This window comes from Mangifera indica, unplaced genomic scaffold, assembly GCF_011075055.1.
Source record: "Mangifera indica cultivar Alphonso unplaced genomic scaffold, CATAS_Mindica_2.1 Un_0016, whole genome shotgun sequence".
Lineage (NCBI taxonomy): Eukaryota > Viridiplantae > Streptophyta > Magnoliopsida > Sapindales > Anacardiaceae > Mangifera > Mangifera indica.
The window spans coordinates 339,614-345,255 of record NW_025401108.1 but is presented as its reverse complement, the minus strand read 5'-3'; the positions used below and the strand labels follow the sequence as shown (position 1 = coordinate 345,255).

Here is a 5,642-nt window from a genome sequence, read left to right as displayed (position 1 = left end):
ACGACATACTCAGCGTGGGTGCATTATGAGCTGCATGAGTTTCAAATGACGCAGGTGCTCCTGTGGTTGTGCAAATGGCACCTCATCCTAAAAGAAACACATTCCTAAAATGCAGCTATTTTTGTTTAAAGTTGATCAGAGATTTCGTCCTTGCTTGGCGTGTACGTCGTTCATCCAGCGTGCACGCTGTTATGTCTAGGCAGTGTGCGTTGTCTTGACGATCGAGGTGCACAATTGTCATTCATATGAATGCCGAGCTTGCACCTGTTAGGAGTCCAACTCTCGGCGGTGACCCAGCCAAGGCACGACCAATCAACTCCCATGCGTTATCATGCCTGGTTGCTACCGTAGCGCACACCCCTCGTATTCCGATTTGGAATAACCATTATTATAGATTTCTTTATAAGCTTCCAACACATGATCGTCACTTTTATTTCTCATGTAAACCCAAGACTCATCCCAACATGCAACTTTCAATTCATCACCGCATATATCATCATCTCATATCCAAATATGTTCATTCACAAACATCTTACACATGTATCCTAATGTCAAAAGTGTACACACACAAACCATAACAAACATCATCGTCATATGACTGGACTGTGCATTCAGATATACAAAAATTTTAATCACAGAATTTGGCACAAGAAGAAAGAGGGATTGAAGGCCTACCTCTCCTCCGATGATTACAATGGTCTTGTTGTGGCAAAGGTTTCTTCAACGATTTACTTTTCTGGTTGGTGCACAATAGCTTCTCCCCTCTCTCCCTTGTGAGTGTGGATGTTGTGTAAGTCAAAATATATTCGTTAGTCCCCCTTCCGGCGCCGTTGCTTTTGAATATAAGCTGAAGGTGATGCTTTACAAGGCAACTCTCCCTTATTCACATTTATCTTGACGCAAATTAATTTGGAAGTCATGATCATCAAGGTGCAAGATTTATGGGATCATGATTCTTAATCCCCAAATTCCAATTATAATATATGCGTAATCTCCCATAATTATATATATATATATATATATATATATATATATATATATATATATATATATGCATATCATACACAATCTCTAAATATGGGCACATACCCACAATTTAAAAACCAAAATTTGAGCAAAAAAAAAAAAAAATGTAACACCAGATAATAATGAAATAACTGGATTGCCCTTTATACTCACTTTACATAAACAAACTAATTCAAACAATCCCTTCATGCACGATCTTGGTTGACTCATATCTTCATAACCACGAATCACCTGTTACTCACAAAAAAGATAGGAAATGTGTGAGTGTTGAACACTCAGTACGAATAAGACCATTATACCATGCATTTCTTTTTCTCTTCTTTCATTTCCTTGCTTATCATCTTACAATCCCTATCTCATGAAGTCGTCATCAATGAAACACATATTGACTCAAATTATGATGACATAGAATGTAATGTATGCATACCATAAAAACAATTTACAAATTGATGAAAGTTTTCTCATAAAACTTTGTTGAATACTATACTAACTATGTCAATCAAACTAAGTTGAGGAAGGGGTTTGACACTCTGGCCATATAAGTATCATAAACTCTTGTAGTTTCCCTTTTCATACACAATATAATTAGACTATCATAACACCATTACTGGGAGTGTGCCTTACTGTAGGCACGTATATGAAAAATCTTACAGGTGCTCTTTTGTAATAACCCTTTAGAAAATATATCTTTAGAATTCATAAGAAATCATGGTTTCATAAGTGTCATAAAACTATATAACTCACGGGATTAAGTCCAACATGCATAGCAATAGGAACAAGTTGCATATGGCTCAACATCCTGATGAACTTAGAAAACATGTAAGATCTTCTAAATCATCTCATATATAAATACTTGATATGTTTTTATAAAAACATAAACTTATGCTCAAGCCCTTATTAAACTTATCTTTTTAGTTTGCTAACACTTTCACCTCTTATATAACTTGCTCATGACTCATGTACTAACTTCAACATGCTTCATTCTTCTATGTATTTGTAATGTCATTTTTAAACTTATGGAACAACTTGTAGAACAAGTATCAATACATTGAAAACAATTGTTCATCTATTTGGCTATGGAATGGGTATTCACAATTGGGAAACATGCATTCTCGCTCTACTTTATTGACTGGGCGTTATGCTATTTTGAAGGTTTTAAGGTTTAGAGTTTTCTAGAGAAGAAAATGCGCCTCAGAAACAAAGATTCTTCAAAAGTGGAAAAGGTTTGAAGGAGAGTAGCCTTATTCAAAATTTACTAATATGGAATGGTCATTTTTCTATTTAAAATATACATTTTATTTTAACCTAATCTATATGTATGGAACAACCATCCATATCCTTGAAATGGTTGTTCCATCGAGTTTGTATTGATAAAATCTTTTGTTTTCATCAGAATTTTTAATCCCAATTCAATAAATAACAATTTCCTATTATCTAAAAGTGCAATTCCAACAATGACAACATGTAAAACACCTAAATGAGACCATTATCTATTTGATCTCATACGTAATTCGAATTCTTCATAATCCAAGTAGTTATCAACAGTCATAGGATTATGCATACCATAAAAAATTATATAAACATCTAAACATTTTAGTTATCAAATATTGATCTTGCAAATCATATTATTTATCCTGGAATACCATAACTCTTATCTACCACAACTTCCTCAATCATTCATACATTCATATATCAAATTAAAAGTGAAAATAATCTCCTACTTGGATTCCAATGATACACTTGTTGAGACTTGAATTTCCTCTCTTAATTGATCTTTGAGGGTTGAATAATTAATTGATAAAGCACAATATTTTTTTTTTTCTATTTACATGAATAAATTTAATAATAATAGATTATTTACATTCCATTTTTATCCTTTATAGTTAAGATAGATATCATCATCAAGAATAAAAAAACACTTTAACGGTAAATATTAAAAAATTCTAAATCCTAAATTAAAAAAATTCTAGAAAAATCATATCATATTTCTAAAATTTATATCTTATCATACATCATTTTCCCTAGCTGAAAAGAATTTCAAATTTTAATGATTGTGTTACAAAATATAATTAATCAAACTTGCATTTTTCTATATATGTATCAAGATTGGGCTCTAATGCCAAATAATAAAGATAAACTAGAATTTATCAAACCAATATAAATCAAGTTCAAGTTTTCTTTACAACCAAAACAATGAAGCCAAATTCGATCATTGCAATACTAATCTAGTAAAAATCTTATACAGCAAAAAGTTTCTTACCTTGACCAGGTTAACGATATGAATTGTTGTTTCCAATCATCAAATAATTAAAGGATAAAATGATAAGTTGGTGTGAAATATATAAATTAGGAAGAAAAAAAATAAGATTGTAAGAGATTTTCTATTTTGAAATAAAATGATTGCAACTTGACATTGTTTGGGTTGAGTTTTATATACTTTATGTAAAACAACGTTTTTTCTATTTTGTAAAATAATGTATTTAATCTTTTGTTAAAGAAAAAAATTAAAAAAATATAACAACATATAATACTAATGTTTAATACAGGTTTAATATGACAAATATATAAAAATTGTGTTTTACACTATTTAGGTTCAAAGATATGACAGAATATGTTTGAAAAGTATAACAAACGCATGTAATATGCAAATAAAATTCGTCATGACTTTATAATTTTTTTCTCAAGTGTGTTTCTACCAATTTTCTCAAGGTGGGCATTTATTTATTATTTTTTAAGACAATGAATTTCTGTTGTCTTTTATGCTCCAATTCTATGGAAAAAAAATCTCCATTTTTCTTTGTTTTGGGAATTTGGAGGTTGATTCTGAGGATTTTTTGTAGCATTTACAGGGCTTTTTTGAGGAGGATTTTGATTGGGTTGGTAATTTTGGTTACTTGTAGCATAAGCCAAGCCACTTTGATTTATACATGGTGCTTAAAATCATTAAGAGTTCTCCTGAAGACCCGTTGGATTACTTGACATATTCATGAAATTCAACAATGCTAATGAAGGTTTCATTTGCAAGTTTACTGGTGTGGGGTGTTGGCACCCTGATGAGAGCAAAGTTCTCAATATCAGACTCTCATTTATGGGTCTGAGAGGCCAGTTTCCTCACGGCATCATCAATTGTTCAAGCTTGATTGACTTAGATCTTTCCAACAACGATCTACTTGGACTGTTCCTTCTGATATCTCGAATAGACTCAAGTTTGTGACATTCCGTAATCTTTTGTCGAATAACTTCTGTAGTGAAATCTCCATAAGTTTAGAGAATTGTACTTTCGCGAAGTTGCTTAAGCTCAATAACAATAGGTTTGCTAGCAAAATTCCTTTGAAACTTGGCTTGCTTAACCGTAACAAGGAATTTATGGTAGCCAACAATCTATTGACAGGGCCAGTTCCCTGCTTTCAAAGTTGTTTTGTCATTAAGACGGTGACAACAGTCATGGACTTTGTAGGAAACTTTTGAGTCCCTGCCCTCGTGCTCCCACGAAGTCTCGTGTTGGTGGTATTGTAGAGCCGCCATTGTTGGAGTAACTTTTACAGTTCTCATTATGGGTATCGTTTTGTATTACTTGTTGCGTGGAGAAGTTAAGAAGAAGGTAGATGATCCTACAGGTAACAGATGGGTAACAAGCATCAAAGGCACTAGGGGCATCAAGGCAAGTTATCGGATTCAATATTCTGCGTCTTGTTTTACTGAATTTGCTATAGTTTTGATACTTAATGGCACCACCTTATTCATTAACTAATAAGATTGTTATTGTTTTCGGGTTTCGATGTTTAAGAAGTCTGTTTCGAAAATGAGGTTGAGTGATCTTATGAAGGCCACTGACAACTTTAGCTATAAGAACATCATTAGAAGGGGAAGAACCTGAACAATGTGTCCTGATTTGCTTCCCGATGGTTGTTCCCTTATGGTTAAAAGGTTCCCTTGAGAAAGAATTTGTGTCTGAGATGAATATACTTGGCAGCATTGAGCATCAAAACTTGGTTCCCCTTCCGCGTTTTTCCATGGCAAAGAAGGATAATGTACAAGTACACAGAAAATGGGACAATTTACGACAAATTACATCCTGTGGAACCAGAGGTCAAAAGCTTGGAATGGACATTGAGGCTCAAAGTTTCCATTGGAGAGGCTAGAAGCCTGGCGTTGATTTCAGGTGAGAAACCAACCCATTTGGTGAATGCGCCTGAGAGCTTCAAGGGAAGTTTACTGGAGTGGATCGAACATTTGTCAGATAACTCTACTGTGCAAACTGCCATCGACAAGTCCTTGGTGGAAAATTTTTGGGAAAATTGTAATAAATCCCTCCAATTCTGGTTGAAAAAACATTTTCTTCTACATTCTGATAAGCATTATGTATTTTTGATAAATGGCTACTAGTAAAAAGAAGGTGGAGATTCAAAGGCTTGAAAATGAGCTACAAAGAATAATTAATTCTTTTAAAAGACGGCAACGACTATTCAAAAAATCGCTGCAATATGCCAAGACCAGGGACGATTACCTCTATCTATCCCTCTCAATCACTATCTAAATTGTTGACAAAATTTTTAAAATAACTAAAAACTTCCATTAATTGACTCCAATATCCCAAGGAAAAAACAATTGTGGTC

The 5,642-nt window shown here is 33.3% G+C and overlaps 1 pseudogene; it reads left to right on the top strand.

Moving 5' to 3' along the window:
• Positions 1–3,953: 3,953 nt before the first annotated feature.
• Positions 3,954–5,412, top strand: LOC123205789 (annotated as a pseudogene).
• The last annotated feature ends 230 nt before the right edge of the window (positions 5,413–5,642 follow it).